At 46.1% G+C, this 22579-nt stretch overlaps 2 non-coding genes and 1 pseudogene across 2 annotated transcripts; 1 reads left to right on the forward strand and 2 right to left on the reverse strand.

The window, feature by feature from the left end:
• Nucleotides 1-2763: 2763 nt before the first annotated feature.
• LOC117073884 lies at nt 2764-2891 on the reverse strand. The gene has a single exon (XR_004433433.1). It is a non-coding gene; the product is annotated as a small nucleolar RNA SNORA26 (small nucleolar RNA).
• Nucleotides 2892-19671: 16780 nt separating this feature from the next.
• Nucleotides 19672-19778, reverse strand: LOC117073899. The gene has a single exon (XR_004433446.1). It is a non-coding gene; the product is annotated as a small nucleolar RNA U13 (small nucleolar RNA).
• Nucleotides 19779-21582: 1804 nt separating this feature from the next.
• On the forward strand, nt 21583-21701 carry LOC117073782 (annotated as a pseudogene).
• The last annotated feature ends 878 nt before the right edge of the window (nt 21702-22579 follow it).

Genomic DNA, 22579 nt, shown 5'->3' on the forward strand with positions numbered 1-22579 from the left:
ATGTTTATCACAGCACTATTCACAATAGCCAAGGTTTGGAAGCAACCTAAGTGTCCATTAACAGACAAATGAATAAAGAATATGTGGTACATGTACACAATGGACTATCACTCAGCCAAAAAAAGAATGAAATTCTGTTATTTGTGGCAACATAGATGGAACTGGAAGACATTACATTAAGTGAAATAAGTCAGGCACAGAAAGACAAATTGCACATGTCTCACTCATATGTGAGAACTAAAATTTAAAACAAACTCATGAGGATAGAGAATAGAATGATGGTTACCAGAGGCTGGGAAGGGTGGTGGTAGGTGTGGGGGTGGAGTGAGGATGGTTAATGGGGGCAAAAATACAGTTAGAATAACTAAGATCTAGCACAACAGGTGACTACACTAAACAATAATTTATTGTGTTTATACATGCACACACACACACACATATTTTGAGATGGAGTCTTGCACTGTTGCCTAGGCTGGAGTGCAATGATGCGATCTCAGCTCACTGCAACCTCTGTCTCCTGGGTTCAAGTGATTCTCCTGCTTCAACCTCTCTAGTAGCTGGGATTACAGGTGCCTGACACCATGCCCAGCTAATTTTTTTTGTGTTTTTAGTAGAGATGAGGTTTCACCATGTTGGTCAGGCTGGTCTTGAACTCCTGACCTCAGGTGTCCGCTCACCTTGGCCTCCCAAAGTGCTGGGATTCCAGGTGTGAGCCACTGCGCCCAGCCTTTTCAGTTTGTTTGAATCATCATCAAATCAAGGTCACCCTGAACTTAGTTGTGATTGAAAGGCGAGGTCGTCGTTTGTCCTACACAATTTTACAGTCTAAATGTGTCAGATTATATCCTCAGTGCTCTTTTTTTCTTTTTTTTTTTTTTGAGACGGAGTCTCCCTCTGTTGCCCAGGCTAGAGTGCAGTGGCGTGATCTTGACTTACTGCAACCTCCGCCTCCCGGGTTCAAGCGATCCTTGTGCCTCAGTTTCCCAAGTATCTGGGATTACAGGCGCCCGCCACCATGCGCAGCTAATTTTTGTATTTTTAGTAGAGACGGAGTTTCACCATGTTGGCCAGGCTGGTCTCGAACTCCTGACCTCAAGCGATCCACCTGCCTTGGCCTCCCAAAGTGCTGGGATTACAGTCATGAGCCACCGTGCCCAGCCACCTCACAGTGTTCTTTCATGTGCTCCTTTAGCCCCCATATTTTCTATAAACTGGTAGAAAAATCTAGACCATTCATGACAGGTTTGATTTTTTTTTTTTCCAAGAATACCTTGGGCCAGGCATGGTGGTTCACACCTGTAATTCTGACACTTTGGGAGGCCAAGGTGAGAGGATCACTTGAGCCCTGGAGTTCAAAACCAACCTGGGGAATAAGACAAAACCCAATCTCTACACAAAATACAAAAAATTAGCCGGACCTGGTGCCACGCACCTGTGGTCCCAGCTACTCAGGAGGCTGAGGTGAGAGAATCGCTTGTGCCTGGGAGGCAGAGATTGCAGTGAGCCAAGATCGTGCCACTGCACTCCAGCCTGGGTGACATAGCAACAAATAAATGCAAAAAACAAACAAATAAAAAACCCAAGAATACTTTATGGGTGGTGCTGTGAACTTCCTTTTGCTTTGTATTCAGGAGACACAAAATCTCTCACTATCCAATAATGTTAGAACTGATCAAAGAGTTCAAATGCTGTCAGCCTGACCCGTCTATTCTAAAGTTCTCTATTAACATTTCACTCAATACTTTTAGCAGATATTGATCATCAGTGGCTAGAATGATTTTGTTAGGGTTTACTAAACGGTAGCATTCTAATGTTTTCATTCCTGTGGCATATATTAGCTGCAGCTCTTCTATAGAGAAGAACTGCCCTGTCATGTTTGAAAAGGCAGGATAAATACTTGATTCCTTCCCTTTATTGATATCAAATTAATGACTTGATTCCTTAAGTACCTTTAACTATGAAAATATTTTTGGGCCGGGCACGGTGGCTCAAGCCTTTAATCCCAGCACTTTGGGAGGCCGAGACAGGCGGATCTCGAGGTCAGGAGATGGAGACCATCCTGGCTAACAAGGTGAAACCCCGTCTCTACTAAAAATACAAAAAAACTAGCCGGGCGAGGTGGCGGCGCCTGTAGTCCCAGCTACTCAGGAGGCTGAGGCAGGAGAATGGCGTGAACCCGGGAGGCGGAGCTTACAGTGAGCTGAGATCCGGCCACTGCACTCCAGCCTGGGTGACAGAGCGAGACTCTGTCTCAAAAAAAAAGAAAATATTTTTGGAATATCATTATGAACTTGTGGATTTTTGTACGTTTGATGTGTTTCAATCTTTGCAGTCCTACTTTCTAAAACTAAAGTTATCCCAAGTTTATTCAATAATAGCCTTTTCCACCGGGCCTGATGGCTCGCGCCTGTAATCCCAGCACTTTGGGAGGCCGAGGTGGGCAGATCACTTGAGACCAGGAGTTTGAGACCAGGCTGGGCAACATGACAAAGGCCCCTCTACTAAAAATACAAAACAATTAGCCGGGCGTGGTGTGTCTGTAGTTCCAGCTACTCCAGAGGCCGAGGCAGGAGAATCACTTGAACCCGGGAAGCGGAGGTTGCAGTGAGCCAAGATCATGCCACCACACTCCAGCCTGGGTGACAGAGCAAGACTCTGTCTCAAAAATAATAATAATGATAATGATAATAAAACAAAAAATAATAGCCTTTTCAAATTTGTTCTGTTAGGACCCCTACTCTTTTTTTTTTTTTTTTTTTTTCCAGCTGTGACTTCAGACAGGATCCAAAGAGAAGTTTTACAATCTCCTTTGGGTTTTACCCAAAGGGTAAAGAAAGCTTTACCCTTCTGTGTTAGCCTCTTAACGCATTGCATCAGCCTTAAAAGGGGCCCAGGAAAGGGTCATGTACGCTTCTGAGTTGCCCTACTAGTCTTTGACGTTTTTCTGTCGTGCTTGGAATAATAGTTTTCCAAGGTGCCACGTTCCTTTCAGTAGAACTGGGAATTACGATGTTCCTTGCTAACAGCTTGTCACTGCTTCTTGTCCAGCTTATTACGTTTAAGGAGACGAAGTGAACCTATATTAAATTCAGTCTGGTATCAGTATCCTACAAATGTAAATACATCTGCACCCGTCTTAAATTGCTTCCTTCCTGCCCCAAAGGAACCAGAGTCTAAAACATGCTTTTGATGTCTTTACTTCCATTATCGCCTCACTCTCTCCAACCTTCAGCCTCATCCCCTCTGTAAGTGAATCAGAGATGCCCACTACTGCCTCCTGGTCCCCTATCTCATCTCCTCAACTGGACTGAAAGCTTTGGGACAGCAAGAATGACCTTTCTTACTCATTTTGAATCTTCCACAATGCTGAACACAGAGTATGTCCTCGCTAAGGTTGCAACTGAATTATCACAAATCGCTGGCCATGCCACATACTTGGTGGTGACAGGCTTTCTCTGCTCTTCATCAATCCCTCATCCAGGCACTTTTTCTCCAACATTAAAGAAGCTTCATCCCACAACCGATCCATCGAAACAGAATAAAATAAAGCTCTGATTGGTTCTGCTCTGAAGAAGCCATGCATTAAGGAAGAAAAATCGTGCCTGGAAGCGCTGTCAGCCTCATTACGGGCTCTGCAGCCAGCCACGTGGGAGGGCAGTCGAATCCTGGAGAAGGAGCGGGTTCATGAGCAAAACCCCTCCCGTGGCACACTTAAGCCCCCCCACACACGTGGTGTTCTCAGAAGCCACACGATGGGGGAAATCTTTTCTCAGTTCCTTAATATTTCAGAAACAATATGCCACTACCAATTTCTCATCTTTTCTAACTCTCTGAGGAAGATTATTTCAGAGAACCAAATAAAAGGTCCATATAGTAAGGCAGAGTGAGCTCAAGAAAACCCCTCTGCACACCCAGATGGTTGTGGATGCCGTCTCAGCAGTGGGGAGACCTCAGGAGAAGCGGGTAAAAATAGTACTGGTCCTCCACACGGGAGGCATGGACCCCAGAAAGGAGCTTCAGAACTAACCCCTGCTCATGCCTCTTCATTGAGTTTCTACTCACATGCTTTGCCCATTGGCTATCTTGGTCTGTCTTTGTTCTGCAGTTGAAGTAGTTGAAGTCTTTACACACTAAGAATATTATATCAGCCTAGCCAGGGCGTTTGGGATTCTTAGGGTTGAATAAACTACCCAAATTAGCTTAAGAGGAAAATTGGCCGGGCACGGTGGCTCATGCCTGTAATCCCAGCACTTTGGGAAGCCGAGGCAAGTGGATCACCTGAGGCCAGAAGTTCGAGACCAGCCTAGCCAACATGACGAAACCCTGTCTCTACTAAAAATACACACATTAGCTGGGTGTGGTGGCTGGGGGCCTGTAATCCCAGCTACTAGAGAGGCTGAGGCAGGAGAATCACTTGAACCTGGGAGGCAGAGGTTGCAGTGAACTGAGATCACGCCACTGCACTCCAGCCTGGGTGACAGAGTAAGACTGCCAAAAAAAAAGAAAGAAAGAAAGAAGAAAAGAGGGAATTCACTGACCCATAACTGGAAGCCCAAGAGTAGATCTACACTCAGGTGCAACAGGATCCAGGGACCCTACCAATAACTCAAACCTTTCTCTCCATTTACCTTTCACCGTCCCTCATCTGTTTGCCTTGATGCCATTCTTCTGCAGTTAGCCTTTCCTTCTGTAGCCAGAATCACTGGCGGCCACAGGACACCTCAGTCCTTCAAGCTTTGTCAACCCAAAGGTAAGGTCTATTCTTCTTGAACTCCAAAGCCAAAAAGAGACTCTCCTTAGGGAAAGGGGATGCTGAACAACCCAAAAAAGCAGATGCTCAGTACACTATTAACCCTTTTAGCATATATGTGAACTTCCTAGACCTCAGTTTCTCCATCTGTAAAATGGAACAGTAATAATACCTACCAGTAGTTGTTAGATAATGCATGTAAAACGCCTAGCACCATTCCCAGCACATCATAACCCCTATATTCATGCTGGCTCTTGTTATTATTTTTATCATTATATGCCTTTCCTAGATGGTCATCTTTTCATTTTACTTATGATATCTCCCACTGAGTAGAACTTAGAATTTTTTCTGTGACCAAATCTAAAAATATTGTCTTTACGGCTTCTGGATGGCGTCTTCTGTAGGAGAGACTTCCCCACACCAACACTGCAAAAATATCCTCTTACATCTCCTTCTCTAGTATTTTTGTAGTTTTATTTACTTACTTATTTATTTGAGATGGGGTCTCACTCTGTCGCCCAGGCTGAAGTACAGTGGTGCGATCACAGCTCACTGCAGCCTTGACCTCCCTAAGTTTAGGTGATCCTCCCACCTCAGTTTTTGTATTTTTGATAGAGACAGAGTTTCACCATGTTGCCCAGGCTGATCTCGAACTCCTGGGCTCAAGCAATACATATTTCCTTGGCTCAAGCAATATATATTTCCTTGGCTCAAGCAATATATATCTGGCTCTTCTTCCACAAGCTATTTTTCCAAAACCATTTGTTTTGTTTTGTTTTGAGACAGAGTCTTGCTCTGTAGCCCAGGTTGGAGTGCAGTGGTGTGATCTCGGCTCATTGCAACCTCCACCTCCCGGGTCCCATTTCAAGCAATTCTCCTGCCTCAGCCTCCCGAATATCTGGGATTACAGGCATGCGCCACCATAGCCAGCTAATTTTTGTATTTTTAGTAGAGATGGGGTTTCACCATGTTGGCCAGGCTGGTCTTGAACTCCTGACCTTGTGATCCGCCTGCCTCGGTCTCCCAAAGTGCTGGGATTACAGGCGTGAGCCACTGCGCCCAGCCTCCAAATAAACTTTTAAATCAACTTACAAAGATACAATTTTAAATGAGTTGTATTTCATCTTAAAATTGCATTGAATTGGCCGGGCGCGGTGGCTCAAGCCTGTAATCCCAGCACTTTGGGAGGCCGAGATGGGCGGATCACGAGGTCAGCAGATCGAGACCATCCTTGCTAACACGGTGAAACCCCGTCTCTACTAAAAAATACAAAAAACTAGCCGGGTGAGGTGGCGGGGGCCTGTAGTCCCAGCTACTCGGGAGGCTGAGGCAGGAGAATGGCCTAAACCCGGGAGGCGGAGCTTGCACTGAGCTGAGATCTGGCCACTGCACTCCAGCCTGGGCGACAGAGCGAGACTCCGTCTCAAAAAAAAAAAAAAAATTGCATTGAATTTATGAATCAGTTTGGAAAGAATTAGCATCTTCATAAGAATGAGCTCTCCTGACTAGGAAGCAATGCAGAGCTCCATTGATTCAGATATTCTTCATGTTCCTGAGTTTTAGAGAATAAACATAACAGGGAAAATAAACATAACACATTCACTCTTATTCCTAGTCCTAAATATTTTACGGTTTTGGTGGGCTTTTGTTTTGCTATTAAATAAAATTTTATTGCCATTAAGTTTTCTGATTTATCATTATTGCCAATGTTATTATTACTATGTTTGTTTGTTTGTTTTTTGAGACAGAGTCTCATTCTCCCAAAGTGCTGGGATTTCAGACGTGAGCCACCGCGCCCAGCCTGCCAATACTATTAATCTATTCGTGTTTTACTCATAACTGGTTATCCTGTTGTGCTCTTTTTATCTGAAAAATTTTCAGTTAGTTGAATTATTCTGTTTTCTTTTGTTTTTTTTCTGTTGCCCAGGCTGGAGTGCAGTGGCACGATTATGGCTCACTGCAGCCTCGACCTCCTGGGCTCAAGTGATCCTCCCACCTCAATCTCCTGAGTAGCTGGGACTGCAAGCATGTGTCACCACACCCAGTTAATTTTGTGTGTGTGTGTGTGGAGACGGTGTCTAACTATGTTGCCCAGGCTGGTCTCAAACTTATAGGCTCAAGTGATCTGCCCACTAGGCCTCCCGAAGTGCTGGGATTACAGGTGTGAGCCACTGCACCTGGCTAGTTGATTCTTATGATTTCATAAATGACCAATGATGGCCGGGCGCGGTGGCTCAAGCCTGTAATCCCAGCACTTTGGGAGGTTGAGACGGGTGGATCATGAGGTCAGGAGATAGAGACCATCCTGGCTAACACGGTGAAACCCCGTCTCTACTAAAACATATAAAAAACTAACCGGGCGTGGTGGCGGGCGCCTGTAGTCCCAGCTACTCGGGAGGCTGAGGCAGGAGAATGGCGTGAACCCAGAAGGCAGAGCTTGCAGTGAGCTGAGATCCAGCCACTGCACTCCAGCCTGGGTGACAGAGCAAGACTCTGTCTCAAAAAAAAAAAAAAAAAAATGACCAATGATATCATCTGTAAGCAATAAGTCTGTCATTTCCTTTTATAAAGTTAGTTTGCTCTCCTTATTTTCTCGCAGTGGCTAGGGCCTACAGTAAGATACTGACTAGTAGTAGAGCTACACAGCATCCTCGTCCTATTCTTGACTTTAAGGAGAATGGCTTGTGTTTTCACCTTTAACTGTGGTGTGGTTGCTGCTGTTTACTTCTTTATCAAAGTGAAGAAGTTTTCCTGTATTCCTTTTTTTTTTTTTTTTTTGAGATAGAGTCTTGCTCTGTCACCCAGGCTGGAGTGTAGTGGCTCAATCTTGGCTCACTGCAACCTCTGCCTTCTGGGTTCAAGTGATTCTCCTGGCTCAGCCTCCCGAGTCGCTGGAATTACAGATGCCAGCCACCATGTCCAGCTAATTTTTGTATTTTTAGTATAGATGGGGTTTCACCACATTGGTCAGGCTGATCTTGAACTCCTGATCTCAGGTGATCCACCCACATTGGCCTCCCAAAGTACTGAGATTACAGGCGTGAGCCACTGCGCCTGGTCCCTTGTATTCCTAGGTTACTAAGAATTTTTTAGGACTGATTGTTGCATCTATTGAAATAATTTTGTTTTTCTCCGCTTATCTATTAATATAGCAAAGTATATTGGTAGTAGATTTCACAATTTTATGTCTCTCTACCTATTAATTGTTAATTGATTACTGGATTTGATTTGCTAATGTATCATCTGGCATTTTAAATCAATGTTTATAATTTTCTTTTTAGTGTATCTTTGCCCAATTTTGTTATCAAGGTTATGCTAACCTTGTAGAATGAACTGAATTGCTTTCCATGTTTCCTGCTATTCTCTGGAGCAGTTAAATAACAAGAAAAGTATGTTACCTATAATTTTTTTGTAAGTTTCGATAGAATTTACCTATTAAACATGAAATTTGCTTGGAATATTTTGGGAAATAAATTCCCCAAATTTATTTTGAATAAAGTCAGATTTACTCTGACTACATTTCAATTTTTTTTTTTTTTGTTTTTGAGACGAAGTCTCACTCTTGTCCCCCAGGCTGGAGTGCAATGGCACAATCTTGGCTCACTGCAACCTCCACCTCCTGGGTTCAAGCAATTCTCCTGCCTCAGCCTCCTGAGTAACTGGGACTACAGGAACCCGCCACCACGCCTGGCTAATTTTTTGTATTTTTAGTAGAAACGGGGTTTCACTGTGTTACCCAGGATGGTCTAGCTCTCCTGACCTCATGATCCACCCGCCTAGGCCTCCCAAAGTGCTGGGATTACAAGCGTGAGCCACCGTGCCTGGCATATAATCTTTTAATTTTTTTAAAGAATTTAATGTCTCTAATTGTCATGGCCTTGTCAAATTCTATTATTTCCAACAGGGCTTACCTTATTAAAGCTATACTGCTCAATTCATAAATAATTATTATTGTATCTTAATTAATATATTTTATTAATATAAATATATATTTTAGTCCCATTAATGCTTTCTGTCGTATCTATTGGAAGTCTTACTTTCTTTATTTTTCCTTCTGTTTGCCCATCCCATACTTCCAGCCCTGCTGTGAAATTTCTGCTTTGGATGTACTTCATGTAAAAAGCATAACCTTTTAAATGCAACGTAGGTTTCTTTGTATTTTAATAGAATTTGGTCTATTTAACTGTTTTATTTAGCCTATTTACATTTTTAATGCTCCTCGATATGGCTGGTGTAATTTTTAATATCTTCATGTTTTCTATTTAGATGTATGTCTTGTAAAAAGCTTATAACTTTTTAATGCAATCGAGATTGTTTGTACTTTAATAGAATTTAATCTATTTAAAATTTTAATGATCCTTGATACGGCTGGTCTAATTTTTAATATCCTCATATTCTCTGTTTATCTTGCTTTTTATGGTTTGGCTTTTTTCCCCATTCTGTGTTTTGCTGCTTTGATCTGATTTTCTTTATTCCTTTGCCCCCTCAATTTAGTAGTTCCACTCAATCTTGCTATTCTACTGACTATATTAATTTGACTTATTTTTTGTAGCTGCCCAGAAAACTCTGTTTACCAATTAAGTACTTAACAAATTATCTTGCTGAAAATGGTAACTACAATAGCAACGACATCCACAAAACGATCGAAACCTTCTAAATCTGCTTCATCTCTCTGGCATCATCTGAAGCAGAATTAAAAGCCCAGTCCATAGTTTCAAAGTTCTCCAGGTTAACGTTCCCCTCTGGATTCTCCTGCTGCCCACTCACTTGAGCTCTGCCGTCTTGTTTAACCTTTCTTCCCACACGCTGCCCACAACATTCCTAATTTGGATGCTTGTCTTTGAAATGAAACTCTCATTATCCATCTTATTACCTAGGTCACTCCAAAGCTGAGATGGTCTCTATCCACTCAGATTTAAAGGTAGAAAACATAAAAGTGGATTCAAACATTCATTCATTCTACTATCGCATTTGAGATTAAGAAAAAAAATTCGCGGCCGGGCGCGGTGGCTCAAGCCTGTAATCCCAGCACTTTAGGAGGCCGAGACGGGTGGATCACGAGGTCAGGAGATCGAGACCAGCCTGGCTAACACGATGAAACCCCGTCTCTACTAAAAAACAAATACAAAATACTAGCCGGGCGAGGTGGCGGGCGCCTGTAGTCCCAGCTACTCGGGAGGCTGAGGCAGGAGAATGGCGTAAACCCGGGAGGCGGAGCTTGCAGTGAGCTGAGATCCGGCCACTGCACTCCAGCCTGGGTCACAGAGTGAGACTCCGTCTCAAAAAAAAAAAAAAGAAAAAAGAAAAAAGAAAAAAAATTCGCCTTCTGTGCCAATAGTGCTCCCGCAAACATGGTGAAGGTTCCTAAAACCTTTGGGACTTTTTTTTTTTTTTTTTTTGAGAGCGTCTCACTCTGTTTTATTTGTCTGTTTGCTGGCTTGTTTTTTGAGACAGAGTCTAGCTCTGTCACCCAGGCTGGAGTGCAGTGGTGAAATCTAAGCTCTCTGCAACATCAGCCTCTTGGGTTCAAGTGATTTTTCTGCCTCAGCCCCCTGAGGAGCTGGGATTGCAAGCGCTCAACACTACGCCTGGCTAATTTTTGTATTTTTAGTAGAGATGGGGTTTCACCATATTGGCCAGGCTGGTCTCGAACTCCTGACCTCAAATGATCTGCCCACCTCGGCCTCCCAAAGTGCTGGAATTACAGGCATGAGCCACCACGCCTGGCCAACCCATGGGACTTTCTGTAAGAAGTGTGGCAAACACCATCCCCACAAAGTGACACAGTACAAGGACAAGGATTCTCTGTAGGCCCAGGGAGAGCAGATTATGACAGGAAGCTGAGCGGCTTGGTGGGCAAACTAAGCTGATTTTCTAGAAGAAGGCTAAAACTACAAAGAAGATTGTGCTAAGGCTTGAGTGCGTTGAGCCCAACTGCAGATCTAAGAGAGTGCTGGCTGTTAAAGATGGGAGCATTTTGAACTGGGAGGAGGGAAGACAAAGGGCCAAGTGATCCAGTTCTGTGTCATCTTTTGTTTTATTATGAAGACATAATAAAATCTTGAGTTTATGTTCAAAAAAGAAAAAGGAAAAAAAATTATTTCAACTAATATTGAACTTACTGAGCACGTACTATGGCCAGATACTGTTCTCGGTAGTGGGGGTGTAACAGTGAACAAGATGGGAGTAGGGAGAGGACACAGATAATAACAAGCACATCAACAGACAATTATATAATCTAATGTCAGGTGGTGACAGGTGCTAGGAGGAAAAATAACGAAGAGAGAGGTGACAGGTGGTGATGAGGGTGCTGTTTTAGATGAGGTGGTGAGGGAAGGCATGTCTGAGGAGGGAGCATTTGAGCAAAGCCCAGATATTTGCAAGGCCCTTGGATGGGAGGGGACTGGCCTGCTCAAGGAGCAGCAGGGACTCCAGAAGCAACAGGGAAGGCTGGGAGGCAAATTCGGGGGAGTCAGAGGCCAGGGCAGGAATGATCTGAAGGTCATGGTAAAGATTTTTATTTTTATTTTTAATTGAATAAAAGTCATTGGAAGTCATTGGAAAGTTTTGTCCTGGGCAGTGCCATTCCCTGACTCATGCTCTGGAAGGATCACTCTGGCTGCTGTGCATAGAGTCAGTTGCCAGGGCCTGAGTGGACACAGAAGAGCCAGTCAGGAGGTAACTTCTGCAGAGAAGACGTGTGGCCTTGGTGGCTTAGACAGGTGGCCCCAGTGTCAGGGGGAGAAGTGGCGGAAAACGGCAGACGCACATTTCATGTTAGGCTGATGGCGTGGATGTAGAATGGGAGAGAAAGAATTAGGGATGACTGCCGGGCGCAGTGGCTCAAGCCTGTAATCCCAGCACTTTGGGAGGCCGAGACGGGCGGATCACAAGGTCAGGAGATCGAGACCATCCTGGCTAACACGGTGAAACCCCGTCTCTACTAAAAAATATAAAAAACTAGCCGGGCGTGGTGGCGGGCGCCTGTAGTCCCAGCTACTCGGAGGCTGAGGCAGGAGAATGGCGTAAACCCGGGAGGCGGAGCTTGCAGTGAGCTGAGATCCGGCCACTGCACTCCAGCCTGGGTCACAGAGTGAGACTCCGTCTCAAAAAAAAAAAAAAGAAAAAAGAAAAAAGAAAAAAAATTCGCCTTCTGTGCCAATAGTGCTCCCGCAAACATGGTGAAGGTTCCTAAAACCTTTGGGACTTTTTTTTTTTTTTTTTTTGAGAGCGTCTCACTCTGTTTTATTTGTCTGTTTGCTGGCTTGTTTTTGAGACAGAGTCTAGCTCTGTCACCCAGGCTGGAGTGCAGTGGTGAAATCTAAGCTCTCTGCAACATCAGCCTCTTGGGTTCAAGTGATTTTTCTGCCTCAGCCCCCTGAGGAGCTGGATTGCAAGCGCTCAACACTACGCCTGGCTAATTTTTGTATTTTTAGTAGAGATGGGGTTTCACCATATTGGCCAGGCTGGTCTCGAACTCCTGACCTCAAATGATCTGCCCACCTCGGCCTCCCAAAGTGCTGGAATTACAGGCATGAGCCACCACGCCTGGCCAACCCATGGGACTTTCTGTAAGAAGTGTGGCAAACACCATCCCCACAAAGTGACACAGTACAGGACAAGGATTCTCTGTAGGCCCAGGGAGAGCAGATTATGACAGGAAGCTGAGCGGCTTGGTGGGCAAACTAAGCTGATTTTCTAGAAGAAGGCTAAAACTACAAAGAAGATTGTGCTAAGGCTTGAGTGCGTTGAGCCCAACTGCAGATCTAAGAGAGTGCTGGCTGTTAAAGATGGGAGCATTTTGAACTGGGAGGAGGGAAGACAAAGGGCCAAGTGATCCAGTTCTGTGTCATCTTTTGTTTTATTATGAAGACATAATAAAATCTTGAGTTTATGTTCAAAAAAGAAAAAGGAAAAAAAATTATTTCAACTAATATTGAACTTACTGAGCACGTACTATGGCCAGATACTGTTCTCGGTAGTGGGGGTGTAACAGTGAACAAGATGGGAGTAGGGAGAGGACACAGATAATAACAAGCACATCAACAGACAATTATATAATCTAATGTCAGGTGGTGACAGGTGCTAGGAGGAAAAATAACGAAGAGAGAGGTGACAGGTGGTGATGAGGGTGCTGTTTTAGATGAGGTGGTGAGGGAAGGCATGTCTGAGGAGGGAGCATTTGAGCAAAGCCCAGATATTTGCAAGGCCCTTGGATGGGAGGGGACTGGCCTGCTCAAGGAGCAGCAGGGACTCCAGAAGCAACAGGGAAGGCTGGGAGGCAAATTCGGGGGAGTCAGAGGCCAGGGCAGGAATGATCTGAAGGTCATGGTAAAGATTTTTATTTTTATTTTTAATTGAATAAAAGTCATTGGAAGTCATTGGAAAGTTTTGTCCTGGGCAGTGCCATTCCCTGACTCATGCTCTGGAAGGATCACTCTGGCTGCTGTGCATAGAGTCAGTTGCCAGGGCCTGAGTGGACACAGAAGAGCCAGTCAGGAGGTAACTTCTGCAGAGAAGACGTGTGGCCTTGGTGGCTTAGACAGGTGGCCCCAGTGTCAGGGGGAGAAGTGGCGGAAAACGGCAGACGCACATTTCATGTTAGGCTGATGGCGTGGATGTAGAATGGGAGAGAAAGAATTAGGGATGACTGCCGGGCGCAGTGGCTCAAGCCTGTAATCCCAGCACTTTGGGAGGCCGAGACGGGCGGATCACAAGGTCAGGAGATCGAGACCATCCTGGCTAACACGGTGAAACCCCGTCTCTACTAAAAAATATAAAAAACTAGCCGGGCGTGGTGGCGGGCGCCTGTAGTCCCAGCTACTCGGGAGGCTGAGGCAGGAGAATGGCGTAAACCCGGGAGGCGGAGCTTGCAGTGAGCTGAGATCCGGCCACTGCACTCCAGCCTGGGCGACAGAGCGAGACTCCATCTCAAAAAAAAAAAAAAAAAAAGAATTAGGGATGACTACAAAGGCTTTCACCACAGTAAAAAGAGGATAGCATTTACTCAAGAAAAAAAAAGAGGCAAGAAAACCTGGCTGCATGAAAACTGAGTTGCTGCGTGCACAGTTTGCATCTGTCCAAAGAGGGTGGTGACAGGAAAAGTCACAAAAGGCAGTGTGAAGGCATCTTCCATTAGTGCACAACTAGCAACAGCAAGCTCACTCCGGTAAACGTGAGGAAGACTAGAGAACCAGTCCCCAGCCAACTCTGACTAGTTCCTGGGAGCTGGCCAGTAAATGAGGCTCTGCTATGCAAGACTAAGTTTGTGGTTTTCCTATAACTTCTCTTAAAAATCAGTTTTATATGGGCCGCGTGTGGTGGCTCACGCCTGTAATCCCAGTACTTTGGGAGGCCGAGGTGGGTGGATCATGAGGTCAGGAATTCCAGACCAGCTTGACCAACATGATGAAACCCCATCTCTAGTAAAAATACAAAAACAATTGGCCGGGCATGGTGGAGGGTGCCTGAATCACAGCTACTCAGGAGACTGAGGCAGGAGAATTGCTTGAACCCGGGAGGCAGAGGTTGTAGTAACCCGAGATCGCACCACTGCACTCCAGCCTGGGCGACAGAGTGAGACTCTGTCTCAAAAAAAATAAAAACATCATTTTTGTATCCTCTGAATCAGCGTCTAACAATACCACATTACTTTTTGTCTTAAAAGTTCCCTCTTAGTAATGAAATTTTCCTTGGAGGTCCGTTAAAACTCATATGCTATCCCAGTGCCTTGCAGCAGCCGCTGGACTCTCAGATGTCACACGCCCACTCAGGACCTTCAGTACAGGCTCCTATTTGCCCTCCCTTTTGGTGGTTTATCACAAATAAATATCCTCAAAATACTCTATTGCTGTCAAATCTAACAAAATTATTGATACAGCAGCTTTGGGACTGTTACTTTCTAAAGACAATAAATCACTTACAATGTCATGGTCTAAATAAAACAGATCGGTTACTCACTGCATGCACATAAATCTAAGTTGGCCAAGCGCAGTGGCTCACGCCTATAATCCCACCACTTTGGGAGGCCGAGGTGGGCGGATCACTTGAGGCCAGGAGTTCGAGACCAGCCTGCCCAACATGGCAAAACCTTGCCTCTACTAAAAATACAAAAAAGGTTAGCCAGGTGTGGTGGTGCCCATCTGTAGTCCCAGCTACTTGGGAGGCAGAGGCATGAGAATCGACTGAACCCAGGAGTGGGAGGTTGCAATGAGCCGAGAACGCGCCACTGCGCTCCAGCCTGGGCAACAGAGAAAGAGTCTGTCTCAAAATAAATGAACAAACAGATAAATCTAATATTGATTCCTTCAGGTTTCACTTAATGAGCCATACAAGAGGATCATATTTTAAATGAATTGTAATTTGAGTTATTCCCATGGTTTTAAAAATACACTCGTTACACACAAACAATCTGCGTAGGACACATCTCCTTTTGCCTGGACAAGATATAAGCTCTTAACTTTGGGATTAGTGGAAGAACACTTTGGCACAAGGCAGAGGCCACTCGTTATTATTGAACTAAAGGGTTTCCAAAGGCCAGCTTCAGGTAGGCAGTGTGCAGTACCATGAACTGCCCTAGTTAACAGTTTGTATAAACTCATAGGAAAAACACCAAAACTCAATAGAAAAATGGGCCCAGTGTGTAAACAGGTAATTCCCAGAAAGTACACAAGTAACTTTAAAAATCATTAAAAGTGGGCCGGGCGCGGTGGCTCAAGCCTGTAATCCCAGCACTTTGGGAGGCCGAGTCGGGTGGATCACGAGGTCAGGAGATCGAGACCATCCTGGCTACACGGTGAAACCCCGTCTCTACTAAAAATACAAAAAAAAAAACTAGCCGGGCGAGGTGGTGGGCGCCTGTAGTCCCAGCTGCTCGGGAGGCTGAGGCAGGAGAATGGCGTGAACCCGGGAGGCGGAGCTTGCAGTGAGCCGAGATCCGGCCACAGCACTCCAGCCTGGGCGACAGAGCGAGACTCTGTCTCAAAAAAAAAAAAAAAAAAAAAAAAATCATTAAAAGTGGTCAGCAGCCCTTTGAGAGGCTGAGGTGGGAGGATTGCTTGAGCTTGAGCCCAGGAGTTCAACATCAGCAAACATGGTGAAACTCTGTCTCTACAAAAAATACAAAAATTAGCCAGACATGGTGGTACATGCCTGTAGTCCTAGCTACTTGGGAGGCTGAGGCAGGAGAATTGCTTGACCCTAGGAGGTCAAGGCCGTAGTGAGCGGTGACTGTGCCACTGCACTCCAGCTTGGGTGACAGAGTGAGACCCTGTCTCAGAAAAACAAAACTAAAATACAAATGGTCAGCCAAAGTGATAATCCAGAAGTGTAAACTAAAACAATATGAAACAGCATTTTAGGCATTCTAATTAAAGATAATAATAATAATGTTGGGGAAAATAGAATTCAATTTTCCTACACAGTGGCAGGGGAGTAAATCAGCACAAATGTGAAAAGCATTTTGGAAATCCTTAAAATCCAAACCATTTGATCTAGAAATTCCCCTTCTAGGAATCTATTTTAAGGAAAGTTTTAAGCAATAGAAAATTCTGTATTAAAAAAGACCATCAAGTTCTTTCTAATAGCAAATATAACTGAAGACAGCTTTACTACTTAAAAAGAAGAAACCAGATAAAGAAGTTCCAGTCCTGTGTATCCATATAATCAAATATGATGCAGCCGTTTGAAGTGACGTCTTTGAGACATTCTGCTTTTGACAAACTCTTTCGAAACTTAGTTCTCCAACTTGCCGACATCTACCTAACACCTACATTTCCTGGCTCTACTGTGATAAATTCAGACTTTCTCCTGCTGCAGACATTTAGGTTATTTCCAAGTTTTTTTCGCTTTTCAACAGCACTCAAGCAAGCATTTATGTGAATATTGAGATGTACACTAAAGGCCAGGAAACATCTCGAAAGACAGTTTCACCAGGCATGGTGGCTCACGCCTGTAATCCCAGCACTTTGGGAGGCCAAGGCAGGCGGATCATGAGATCAGGAGTTCGAGACCAGCCTGGTCAACATAATGAAACCCCGTCTCTACTAAAAATACAAAAATTAGGCCGGGCGCGGTGACTCAAGCCTGTAATCCCAGCACTTTGGGAGGCCGAGACGGGTGGATCACGAGGTCAGGAGATCGAGACCATCCTGGCTAACACGGTGAAACCCCGTCTCTACTAAAAAATACAAAAAACTAGCCGGGCGAGGTGGCGGGCGCCTGTAGTCCCAGCTACTTGGGAGGCTGAGGCAGGAGAATGGCATGAACCTGGGAGGCGGAGGTTGCAGTGAGCTGAGATCCGGCCACAGCACTCCAGCCTGGGCGACAGAGTGAGACTCCGTCTCAAAAAAAAAAAAAAAAAAAATACAAAAATTAGCTAGGCATGGCAGCGTGTGCCTGTAATCCCAGCTACTTGGGAGGCTGAGGCGGGAGAACCACTTGAACCCGGGAGGCAGAGGTTGCAGTGAGCTGAGATCGCACCACTGTACTCCAGCTTGGGCGACAGAGCGAGACTTCGTCTCAAAAAGGAAAAAAAAAAAAAAAAAAAAAAAACAAAGCCGGGCGCAGTGGTTTACACCTGAAATCCCAACCCTTTGGGAGGCTGAGGCGGGCGGATCACAAGGTCAAGAGATCGAGACCATGCTGGCTAACATGGTGAAACCCCATCTCTACTAAAAATAAAAAAATTAGCCAGGCGTGGTGGCAGGCACCTGTAATCCCAGCTACTTGGGAAGCTGAGGCAGGAGAATGGCTTGAACCCAGGAGGCGGAGGTTGCAGTGAGCCAGTGGGCCAAGATCACGCCACTGCACTCCAGCCTGGCAACAGAGTGAGACTTCAGCAAAAAAAAAAAAAAAAAAAAAACACACAAAGAAAGACACCTACAGAGCAATTCTGGCCTGGGGACCTTGTTGAGAGTGGCTGGGTCCCAGGCCAGTCCCACAAGCCCACTGAGAGCGGCAGCCACACAGGTCCTTCCAGAACTGGAAGCAATGTTCACAGCCACGCTCGTTATCACAACTCCCAGAACTTCAAATTTGTATCAAAATTTTCATGTTTATCTTCCCTAAAGTCTCCACAAACAAATCTAGAAACTGCTCAGGGACAAACTTATTTGCTCCTGGGAAGAGAAATCCCTCCCAGGCGTGTGCAGGCAAGCTTCTGCCACAGGGGACAAGGAGCACACAGAAGTTTTGTCCAGGAGTAAGGAACGCCCACGTCTAGTTGAAGATGCAAAGGAAAACAGACAGACAAACATGATTACCCAGCGTGGGCCCTGGGCCGGACACCACAGTAACTGCCTGGTAGCCATGTACCCATGTACACACATTTTGTTTCTTGTTGTAGCCAGTTGTTCTGCCCCACCCTCCACCACTGCCACTAATTCAAACCAGGAGGGCCAAGGAGGGAGGTGACAGCAGTGAGAGGGAGCAGGCTGGGTTTGATTGTGTTCTTTTTTTGTTTTGAGACAGTCTCACCCTGTGTCCAAGCTAGAGTGTAGTGGTGCCATCTCGGCTCACTGCAACCTCTGCCTCCTGGGTTCAAGAGATTCTCCTGTCTCAGCCTCCCGGGAAGCTGGGATTACAGGCATACTCCACCACACACAGTTAATTTTTGTATTTTTAGTAGAGACGAGGTTTTACCATGTTGGCCAGGATGGTCTCGAAATCCTGACCTCAAGTGATCCACCGTCCTGGGCTTCCCAAAGTGCTGGGATTACAGGCATGAGCCAACCGTGCCCAGCCAGTTTTATTTTGTTCTGTTTTGATAGCAGAACTCCCTGTGACAACAGGAGCCTAAAGCAGCAATCTATTAGTCAGACTCTGGGGGCAAGTAATAATCACCAGCTCAGCGATAGACAGCCTGGAATCTACTCACCGAGGCTTGGAGGCAGGAGGTGGGTGAGAGTTTAGCATGAGGACAGCTGGCTCCTTCTCGCATGTGACAGTCTTGTGAGCCTATTACGGGGTCTTCAAGCTCCATCAGGCAGAACGGGGGCAGCTTCTGCTGGAAGGGGCACTCTGTGGGTTGGTGATAGAACAAGCTCCAGGTCATCCAGATCTCTCCGCATGGCCCCCTCCAAGCCACAGGACCCTGTGGAGTCTTCCTGATGGGAGTTCTGCTGTTCATGAAATAGAGCGCAGCCTGTCACAGGTCGTAAACAGTACACAGGAGCCAAAGCTGCACACACCGGCAGCCCCACGCTGCCACTGTTGGAGATTCCCATTCAGAAGAGTCAGAAATTCCCCAGTTCTTTGAAAACATCTTAAGCCAAAACTTAAGACTTATTGTCTCCAGTGTTTTTTTTTTTTGTTTTTTTTTTTTGAGGTGGAGTTTTGCTCCTGTCACCCAGGCTGGAGTGCAATGACACAATCTTGGCTCACTGCAACCTCCACCTCCTGGGTTCAAGTGATTCTCCTGCTTCAGCCTCCCAAGTAGCTGGGATTACAGGTGCCTGCCATCAGGCTAATTTTGTATTTTTAGTAGAGATGGAGTTTTACCACGTTGGTCAGGCTGGTCTCGAGCTCTTGACCTCAGGTGATCCACCTGCCTCAGCTTCCCAAAGTGCTGGGATTACAGGTGTGAGCCAGCATGCCTGGCCAATTTTTCTTTTCTTTTCTTTTTCTGAGACAGAGTCTCACTATGTCACCCTGGAGTGCCTCACTGCAACCTCTGCCTCCCAGATTCAAGTGATTCTCCTGCCTCAGCCACCTGAGTAGCTGGGATTCCAGGTGCCCGCCACCACACCCAGCTAATTTTTATGTTTTTAGTAGAGACAGGGTTTCACCATATTGCCGAGGCTGGTCTCAAACTCCTGACCTCAAGTGATCTGCCTACCATGGCCTTCCAAAGTGCTGAGATTACAGGTGTGAGCCACCACACCTGGCCTCCAGTTTGTTTGTTTGTTTGTTTGTTTATCCAAGGTCAGGTCCAGGGTAATGTGCCAACATCATAACAAGGTTCAGAGGGTGGCACATCCCACACATGCACGTGAACACCCAATCATCATGCTCGGGAACTACAGAGGGTCCTCCAGTGTATTTAAAAGCAGCCAAACAACCCGCCAAGTTTAACCTTCTTGTTTCTATCACATTCCATGGCTGTCCCCTTTCATTCCCCACAAAGCCTTGCCTTCAATGGTGGGACTGTCCAGATCATGACAAAGCCCTCATTGAAGTACTGGTTTTGCCCCTGGTGCCCACCCTTCTACACGAAATGCATTCTCTCTGAGTTCAGACCCACTCATTTCAGATAATAAACTTCAGATCCTGCTTTTCCTGAGGGTCTGTTGCTTGGGACCACTCCTGGTACCAATATGTAAGGGTCAGGATTTTTAGTTACCAAAAACAAAACTCAAAACACAATTCACCATGGCTAATTTAAGCAGAAAAAGACAGACACACAAAAGATTTGCTAAAGACCTCAAGTAACTCACAAGCTCAACCCCCCTTGAGAGGGGTCAGAGGAAAGGCGTTGAGACTGAGCTTCCTGCGGCTACTGTCACGGCCACGGCCACAGCCTCTCCGGAGACCTGAACCTGGGGGCGTGACTCTCCTGCAAGCATAGCTGAACCTAACATGGGCCCTCAGGGACTCACTCTCCGGAGACCTGAACCTGGGGGCGTGACTCTCCTGCAAGCATAGCTGAACCTAACATGGGCCCTCAGGGACTCACTCTTGCCACCACTGCTGCCCCCAGCAGCCAGGTGTCACCGCCACCACCAGCACCAGTGGAGCAGGAGCTGCGCACAGAGCCTCTCCCATCAACCGGTCCCTGTCATGTCAAAGCTTAAAACAGGTGCATCTGAGGGGTGTGAGCTGGGAAGCGTGCCCGTGTCTCCTGGCAGAGCGGCTAGGAGTCTGAGTTCACACTTCTTTTTTTTTTTTTTTTCAGAAGGTGTCTTGCTCTGTCGCCCAGGCTGGAGTGCAGTGGCTCACAATCTCGGCTCACTGCAACCTCTGCCTCCTGGTTTCAAGTGATTCTCCTGCCTCAGCCTCCCAAGTAGCTGGGACTACAGGCATGCACCACCATGTCGAGCTAATGTTTGTATTTTTAGTAGGACGGGGTTTCACCATGCTGGCCAGGCTGGTCTCGAACTCCTGACCTCAAGTGATCCACCTGCCTCGGCCTCCCAAAGTGCTGGGATTACAGGCATGAGCCACCGTGCCCAGCCCTGAATTCACACTTCCTGGTAGGGGTGGCAGATTTCAGAACATGGAAATGTCACTGGAGAAAGGTGCCCAGAGAGTGATGGGAAACCTCAGGTGTGACAAATGTCCCCTCACATGATGGAGCTGAAATGGTCACATTAGCCTATTGGGTCTAGTTGTGCTCAGGTCTTGTCATTCCTTAGAAGACAGCATGTGGGAAGGGGATACCTCAGGGGTTCTGCATCTCCCCAGCAGTGCATTGTGAGAGTTCTGTGTCTAAGACAATTCATTTGTACCTGCGAAATCTTACCTAGCACATCTCAAAGTCCCAGAGTTCTAATACTATATATTTCTTTTCATGTAAATCCATAATACTACAGCTGGGCGTGGTGGCTCACGCTTGTAATCATAGCACTTTGGGAGGTCGAGTCGGGCAGATCCCCTGAGGTCAGGAGTTCAAGACAAGCCAGGCCAGCATGGTGAAACCCTGTCTCTACTAAAAATACAAAAATTAGCTGGGTGTGGTACCAGGCGCCTGTAATCGCAGCTACTCAGGAGGTTGAGGCAGGAGAATCGCTTGAACCTGGGAGGCAGAAGTTTCAGGGAGCTGAGATTGCGCCACTGCACTCCAGTCTCAGTGACAGAGTAAGACTCCATCTCGGAAAAAAAAAAAAAAGGCAAGAGTCTACCGCCATACCACCCTGAATGCACCCGATCTAGTCTGATCTGGGAAGCTAAGCAGGGTCAGGCCTGGTTAGTACTTGGATGGGAGACCGCCTGGGAACACCGGGCGCTGTAGGCGTGGCCCAGAATGGTGGCTCACGCCTGTAAATCCCAGCACTTTGGGAGGCCGAGGCGGGTGAATCACCTGAGGTCAGGAGTTCGAGACCAGCCTGGCCAACATGGTGAAACCCTGTCTGTACCAAAAATACAAAATTTAGCTGGGCGTGGTGGCAGGTGCCTGTAATCCCAGCTATTCTGAAAGAAAAAAAAAAAAAAGGAAAGTAAGGCAAATGAACCAGTCCATTATTAACATCACCTTCCGGGAGCATTTAGTTGTGGGAGTTTCTGTTGATGGGGCATCAGAGGTCATGATAACGATGGGAGGAACAACCTGGAATACTGAGCCAGCAGTTTTCCTAGAGACCCACAGCCGGGATTCCAAACGTAGGCGTATGACAAAGGTACCAACATGACATCACAGTTTCTGGGAAGCATGAAAGGGATGAGAGAGACGAATGCATGAACTCACAGAGGCAAGGGACATTCAGCGGCAGGGGTCAGTTTGGTGAGGATCCAGAGCCACTGAGCAGCCACTGAGAAACCGTCACTGGAAAAGACATCTAAACCTCCAGATCCCTGTTCAAGCAACAATACCCTGAAATCTCTCCGGGCTCTCTCAGTACACTTACAGATTACCAGTGACATGAATGTTAATATTTTATGGCCCTACCTTGCACTTCTAAAAGTTCTAATTAATCTCACTAGATAAAAGCTGGCAAGCATGCTGGTACAAAGGAGAATCGCACCCTCCTCGCAATGTCTGTGTGCCAACTCATCTGGGATCCTGCAATGATTTGCCCTGTCTCTGCTCCATAAAGGGGCCAGTAATTAGCATTTGGAAGCTAAGCCACACTTCCCCACTGTCTGCCATTTGCTGATTGTTAATTAATTAATTGA

This window comes from Trachypithecus francoisi, unplaced genomic scaffold (assembly GCF_009764315.1).
Source record: "Trachypithecus francoisi isolate TF-2019V2 unplaced genomic scaffold, Tfra_2.0 Lachesis_group4, whole genome shotgun sequence".
NCBI classification, from domain to species: Eukaryota; Metazoa; Chordata; class Mammalia; order Primates; family Cercopithecidae; genus Trachypithecus; species Trachypithecus francoisi.